The sequence below is a fragment of the Athene cunicularia genome (genome assembly GCF_003259725.1).
Source record: "Athene cunicularia isolate RWA chromosome 1 unlocalized genomic scaffold, athCun1 chr1_part1, whole genome shotgun sequence".
NCBI lineage: Eukaryota > Metazoa > Chordata > Aves > Strigiformes > Strigidae > Athene > Athene cunicularia.
The window spans coordinates 85,580,119-85,587,331 of NW_020799091.1; the positions used below are offsets into that span (position 1 = coordinate 85,580,119).

At 39.3% G+C, this 7,213-nt stretch overlaps 1 long non-coding RNA gene across 1 annotated transcript; it reads left to right on the plus strand.

Moving 5' to 3' along the window:
- Window positions 1-1,594: 1,594 nt before the first annotated feature.
- Window positions 1,595-5,533, plus strand: LOC113487468. Its single transcript, XR_003399803.1, has 3 exons — window positions 1,595-1,717; window positions 4,510-4,590; window positions 5,390-5,533. It is a non-coding gene; the product is annotated as an uncharacterized LOC113487468 (long non-coding RNA).
- The last annotated feature ends 1,680 nt before the right edge of the window (window positions 5,534-7,213 follow it).

The following is a 7,213-nucleotide window of genomic DNA, read 5'->3' on the forward strand; positions in this document are numbered from 1 at the left end:
CCCTAACCTTAACACTAACCCTAATCCTTCCCTCCTTTGCAGAGCTGAGGAAGGAGTTGTGCTGGGCAGCAGTGGGGCTGGTGTCAAGGACAGAGAAGCCAAAGAGAGGGTTTGCAAAGAGTGGATGTGATTATGGGTCAAGCAGATACATCTGGGATGCCTGAGGTCATGTGGGTTTATGTCTCTGCTAAACAGTGTGGCTAAGGTTACATCTGGGGTTTGTGTGAAACTTGGAATTTCACATCCACAGGGTTTTTGCTCCATGTGTATTAGGCATACAGAACAGCCCCTTCCTTCAGCCACTCTTGTCCTGAGATTCACAGACACCTGCTGACATTACATAAATGTTACCTCTCCCTCACCTGGGATTTTGCCTAGTGTGGGGTGTTACTGCTCACAGGGAGGAAAGAGGAAAAGGAACATTCCCCATTTCTATCCCTTCCACATTCCTGGTAGGAAACTGTGCCAAATAGCACTGCCAAACACCAGAGAACTGGCTGCTCTTTGTGAGATTGATAGCAGGACCATGCAGTGGGAGACAGGAGAGTACATGGCAACATAGAGGGGAATACAGCTGCTGATAGGACTATTCATGCCCAACTTTGATATCCCTTGACCCAGTAGATTTTACAAATGTGACATGACCCTCAAATCATCCTATTAAACTTCTTTAGTGCTAATTAATTTTAAAACTGAAGGGATGACATCAAACCTGACATGTAACCATAATATATTCAACATAAGACCTGTTCAAAAAGACCACCCTCCCCTACCCCAGTGCTCTCACACATTGGCCATGAACAACAAACTTTTCTGTCCCTGGGGTACTCAGCAATGCCTCAGTTCAGATTCAGATGTGCCACTAAAATTAATCTGAGAGAGCTTTAAAACATGTCTGAGTAGGTTTCTGTCTTACCCTGAATATTTTGTTTATTAAAATATGTAATGTGATACATGTTTGTTTCCGAAGTAGTGCCAAAAGAGGATACTTGATGTGTTATGCATATGAATACTGGCATACTTCTTTTCTGCAAAAGACATCTCTTAAAAATGTGGTGTTCATTCCTGCCTTAGGTTTATGCTTTTGTTTGAGGACACAAATAGATTTGGTATTAACAGTATTCTGAAAAAAACCTGAAACCTAAATTGTTTTAGGAAAACATATGGAAATAAAGAAGTTTTGCCTGCTGTGCCATTTAATGTATGACTGAATTAACATAGCATCTAAAATTTTGCTGCTGGTCACATGCTGTTCAGCAGGCCAGCTATGTTAACTGTTCTCCACAAAATTCACACTTTCTCTTACCTTTTAGGCTTTATCAACAATTTTCTGTTTTGTATTAATGTCCTTTCTCTGCTCCTTTGATTATTCTCTCTTAATTTGCACTTGCCTATGTCTTCCTCTCCATTACCCTTTTGCCTTTTCACTTGCTTTTGAGTACTGAGTTGTCATGTTCCCCCCTCCCCCACCCCCTTTTTTTTTTTTTTTTTTTTTTTTTTTGTTTTAACCACAAGTCTCACATCCACCACTGTATTCTTTAGGATTTGAATGAAAATGTGGAAGATGGACTCCGTGGTGTGACCAGGATCCCCCACTTCTTGAGGCTGAGTAGCTAGATGAAACTTAAGCTTCTCAGCTGCACTCCTTAGTTTCCCACCAATGGAAATGAAAGCTTGAGGAGATGTGTGAGGGCTCTGGAAACATCCCTGGAGAAAGGTAGGATATTTCTGCAGCACACAGTGCAACCTGCAAGCAGCAGAGAATTTTAAACCCCTATATTTTAGAAATAGATTAGGGGATGAGGAGCAGACACAAAAAAGCCCAAGGAATTGTCAAGGATATTTTTCTGTGCACTGATGTTTTGGGATAGATTAATGTGCATATTATTCCATCTGTGATCCACTTCCCTTGTAGTGTTGATCTTAATTGAAATGGTTTTGGGTTCGGGGAGATGAGGATGAGAGAACAAAATCAGTCAGGGTTTAAGAAAAAGGACAGAGAAATTCCTGAAGATGGAGTTTGCTTAGACAGTTAGTTTTGAAAAAGAAAGAGACTTTCCAAAGGTGAAGTTCAAACAACAGCATTGCTGTCTGTCTGCACTGCTCTCAACCTTTGTCCTGTTGTGCTTTCAGTGACCTATTGAAGGTCTAGAGCTCTATTAAGACATATCAATGTATGGCTGGCTCTGCTGTGCTCAGATCATGTCCCTCTCATGGTACACATAGTCATAAAGTCACAGTCATGTGTTGCTACAAGTGCTCAGGAGGGATAGTTAATCTCACCACTTTAACTGTTGAAGAGGCACTAATGGGAAATTGATAAGAAGTTTAATGTTATGAAACACTTGTGAGAAACCAGTTAAGGCAGAAAACAGTTCTGCATCACTGAGGCCATAATCCTGCAGCCACACTTTGCAATGCTTTTAGGAGGTAATCCAAAGCAATGAAGGGTCATATTTTATCAACTGTTGTATACTTTATTTCACTTCATAGCAATCCCAGAAAAGCATGTAACAAACAGATAATCATGAAATAATTATGAAAGTTGATGGTCAAATGGACAAGTACCAAACGGTCTGCTTGACAGCTTTATTTTGGACATTCAAACATATCTTTTGCTGAAACAGAAACTTCAGGGAAGGTACCTGATGGCTAGCTCAGTGGTAAGAAAATGAGGGTTCTTTTGTTCTAGTGCAAACTAAGTCACTGGTTAACTGTCCAGCCTTTGGCAAATCACTTCAGGTGTGAGGGTCAGCTTCAGAGAAAGCTGAAAAGGGTTGAAGGCAGACAGGCAGCAGCTATTGAAAGCCCTTGCTGAATGACAATGGCACTAGCCAGGTCATGTATAGGAGCACAAGATTATGTGATGACACAGTATTATGACCATGCTGGGATGACTACTGGAGAGACAGAGTTTAATACTGTGGGTGTTTTGCGGAGAAATCACTCCATAACTTTCGGGGTTATAAAGTGGGTATGTTTATTCAGCGCTGGGCGCATGGGGGATCGCTCCACCACAAGCATGCGCGCCGTCTGCAGCTCTCGTCCGGCTTATATGTTACAAAATAGTGCATATTCATAAAACGCCTATACATATACATAGTCTACCCCCGCCTCCCCTCGCTTCTCATGGTAATCAGGTCTCCTCTTCTTCTTCGCTGATGAACTTTTCTCCTTATCGCTCTGCGCAGCCTCAGTTGTTCTCTGGCTTTCTTCCAGTCCAATGTTTTGGGGTTGTCTGTTTTTCAGAGACTAGGAGGGACTTCTCTTTGGGCTAGGAGTTAATCGCCTAGCAACGTTATCAGTACTTGGTATGTCTTTTTCGAACAGTCCCATACACCTCCCCTTGTTTTTGCGCAGGCCTTGCACCATCAATCTAAGATTGTTTAGACTCCCTGTCTCAGTGGGCATAGTGAAATGTTGGAACCTCGCAGTGTACTCAGGATCAAAGCTAGCTTGAAGCCTCGGCGGAGCTGTGAGAATACATTGAATGATGTTTAGCCTCCAGTTTTGAGTAAGTAAATCCTTTAATAGTTCTGGTCTATGTGCCACTTCCTGGTAATCCCTTAATGACAATGTGTCATGAACCATTTACTTGAAGAAAGGTAAATAATGTCACATAATTTGCAGTTTTGGGAAAAAAAAAACCTACTTGAATATTTTAAATGTTGTTCAGCTTTTCTAAACATAACCCTTTTCCTCAGAGTTTATCCCCTTGCTTGTGTGATACTGTAACAATGACCAGCAGGCACTGCCAAACTAGAGGTTTCTCCATAGAAAGGTGAGGGAAGTGCTGACAAATATTGTCTGTGAGGTTTCCAAGATTTGGGGACCCCTTTAATTGTCCAGACCAGTGATTTATAAGAATTTATTATTGTAAAGTTCCCCTTGTCTTTGTATGTTCCAGTGACAGCAAGGAATGAGTAGGTAGAGTTGCATTTTTGCATTTTCTGTGGTTAGCTCAGTGGGATACAGAACAGTTAAAGCATAGGATGACTGTAAATTGATGGAAATTAGAAAGCAAATGTCCAGTGAATAAATCTTAATAATTATAATTTTTTTAATAATAGGTATGAATTAGTAAATTGGGAGTTTTAGCAGAAGTTGTAATTCTCCAAATGAACTACAGATTTAGTGCATCTGTGTACTGAAAAGCTGAAATTTATTACTTTGAAAATGTTGTTATTTATCTTTATGAAAGCAAGAAAGGTTCTGTCTTCCCATGTCAACACATTTGTTCACCTTTTTCTGAAAATGTCATTGTGTTAAAGGCAGTGACTGGGCAGCAGGTTAGGGAGCTCTTGTTTCCTTTGTTTGGGTGTGTGCACTCTGGCAAGGTGATGCTGCGTTTGTGTTTGCAGCCACAGAGTATGTTGAGCCAGGAAGAGCAACAGGACTGTAGCACATGGAGGCCAAAGCAGAGGAACACCAGCACAAGTTGTGGCAGTGAAATATTTTTGGTTGTACAGAGTATTTTGTTTTGATGAATCATTTTCTGATTTTTCTCAGCCAACTCTACTGGAGCTTTACTGGTGAATGTGTTGGAGCTGGGTATTCAGACTATGCTGGACTACAGCAGAAGTTTCCAGGGTGAGAAATTTCTTCAGGTTTTGGCTTAGCCTTTACTGACCCTAAACATATAGAAAATAAGTAAAAAGCACATGGCTTCTGACATACTTTGTAACCACATCACCACCAGTGAAAACATCCCTAAATGACAGTTGTTTTAGAGACCATAGATTTTCTGAAATTTCCTACTGCTGATCACAAGCAAGATTTACTTTTTAGAAGGGTGTGCTGTAGCTAAAAAAGGGGGGTTTGTTTTGCTGTAACAGGGAATCTGATATGAACTACAGTGACAATGCACATTGCTTCTACTCTAGAAAAAATAATGAACAAAATAGTTTTACCAAGTAAGATCCTTTTCCTCATAAATTTTGATTCACAAGAGAATCGTTGATTTCCTGTAACCTCTGCTCCATGCCTTCTGAAGCACACCAAAAATCACTATAAAATTTAGCAGTATTTGCTGCAGGCTGCAGGTGTAACTTTCTCTCATAGCTCTTTCCTCTCTGATACCTTCCTGTTGTACAGAAAGTTCTGCAGTGAAATACAAAAGCCAGCATTTAAGCAACTTTTCTTTTATAATATTTTTCACTGCTATCTTGAGGGGAAAAGGGCACATTGGGGATTGCGTAAAGTACTGTCATCACATGTTTTATGAACTGTTTTGATGACATACTGTATATAGTCTGGCACCAAGAGCACAAATATCATGAATCCAGCTGAGATAGCAAACTTTCAAAGCTGGGAGAGAGCTAAGGCTGAGCTGTCACTCTTATCTCCACTTTCCTCATATTCATGACTTATGATACAGTTTCTTTTGCAGACCTAGAAGTATATGAAGTATTAATAACATCTTTCACCACTGGAAATTGATGGAAAGCATGTGATTTTGGCATTCATGGAACTGCGTACATTTCGTTTAAAAAAGAGAGATTTGGACAGGAAGACGTGTCTAATTCAACTCCTGTGTGACCCAGCAGCTTTGTGGCTTGTGCATGCCTGTTTGTAAACTCATGTATAGATAATTCTGGTATCAGACAAATTATTTTCTCAAAGGAAAACAAAGCTTTTCATTTTTTTTCTTGGTCTAATCTGTTCGTGCTGGCACAGCCATGGTGCTATGTGGGAAGTTTGCTTTAATAGTGTATGTGCTGAAGGCACTTGCAGGGTTATAGGTGCACTCATATGGCTGCCATAACAGCACAACTGGCTGATGAAGGGACTGTGTTGCATCCTTAAAGCTTTGGTGCATTATATAGCTTACATTTTGAAAAAATTAAGCAGTTTCACTTTACATTAACAAATACAGTGTCAACATGAAGAATTAGAGAAATGAAGGCTTCAGTTTCTGATTTATTTCTCAGCAGTGGATGCATTGGGGTGGAGGAGGAATGAACCTATTTTTGTGGAGGTTTTCTTGTTTGTGTTTTTGTCAGAAAGATAAAGTAAAAAGTTGATATGAGCAAGAGGAAGGGTGGGAACAAAGTTGCATTGATTAGGGAAAAGGAAAAGATATGTAAAAGAAGAATATGATGGAATGATAGACACTAGAGAGAGGCAGCAAAATTTGACTCTCACATCCAAATTTCCTCTGGCTATCATGTTCCTTTCCTGTTCTTAACTTAAATTTCTTAATTCTAGAGGACAATGTGGGAGCTCCTTCAGTCTAGCTGACTGGGAGATATTTGATAAAGCAAAATCTCCATTATACTTTGAGGCTGTTCAGTTAGTTCTGTACAACAAGGGAAAAAGAAGCATGAACACACACACACAGAGTTTAAGGATTCTCAGATTTTCTTCAGTGGAATTTTTCATTTTTCTTTCTTTGCTCTCTCTGTGAAAACTCTTGTGTATTAGAGGTTTTCTTAGAGATGCCTTACAGAGGAACACTTGAAAATATCTCTAAAAATCAAGCAGTCTTTATGAAAAGCTCAGTTAATTGAAAAGAGAATGAACCCCCTTTCCAAATCAGCAAATCAATCCCCTTAAAAAAAATATTTAAGAATAATTAAAAAAACACCAAGCAAACAACCCCTGAAACAACCCCTTTGTCATGAACCACTCAGCACTTGTCAAGAAAACTTTGGCAGGATTTTGGAATTTTGACCTCTGCTCCCTGTCAGTTTTTGTGAGTTTACATGACTTGGCATCTTGACTTGTTATTTCTCTTCTTTATGGTTACTTCTGAATAGTTTGTCTATTTTTTTTTTTTTCTTTTCTTTGAAATATACATCCTTCCACCTGTCAAAATGTGTAGGTAGCCTGGCATGATAAAGACCAGAGGAAAATGCACATTTAAAAGATAATCATGCCATAAGTTTAAACATAAGCTCTACTATAAACATTTTTCCCTGTAACTTTTTAATCGTGTTTCTTCTGAGATTTTCAACAAGATTTTGGAAATGCTAATGGGGAGGCAGTAGGTTTAGGATTAAAATGTTTTGCACTTGAGGATGAGCATATGGATTTGATCAGTAATTTTGTTCCTACTTGATTAGTCTTCATAGATCTTTCTCAAGGACTGCAGTGATGCAGATGCCAAAATTAAGTCTGCTGAAATTGGATTTTTTCTTCTCTATCTGTGGAAATTAAATAGGACAATACAAGAAAATCCTATTCTTTAAAAGTGCTTTCATTCTGGTTTGTG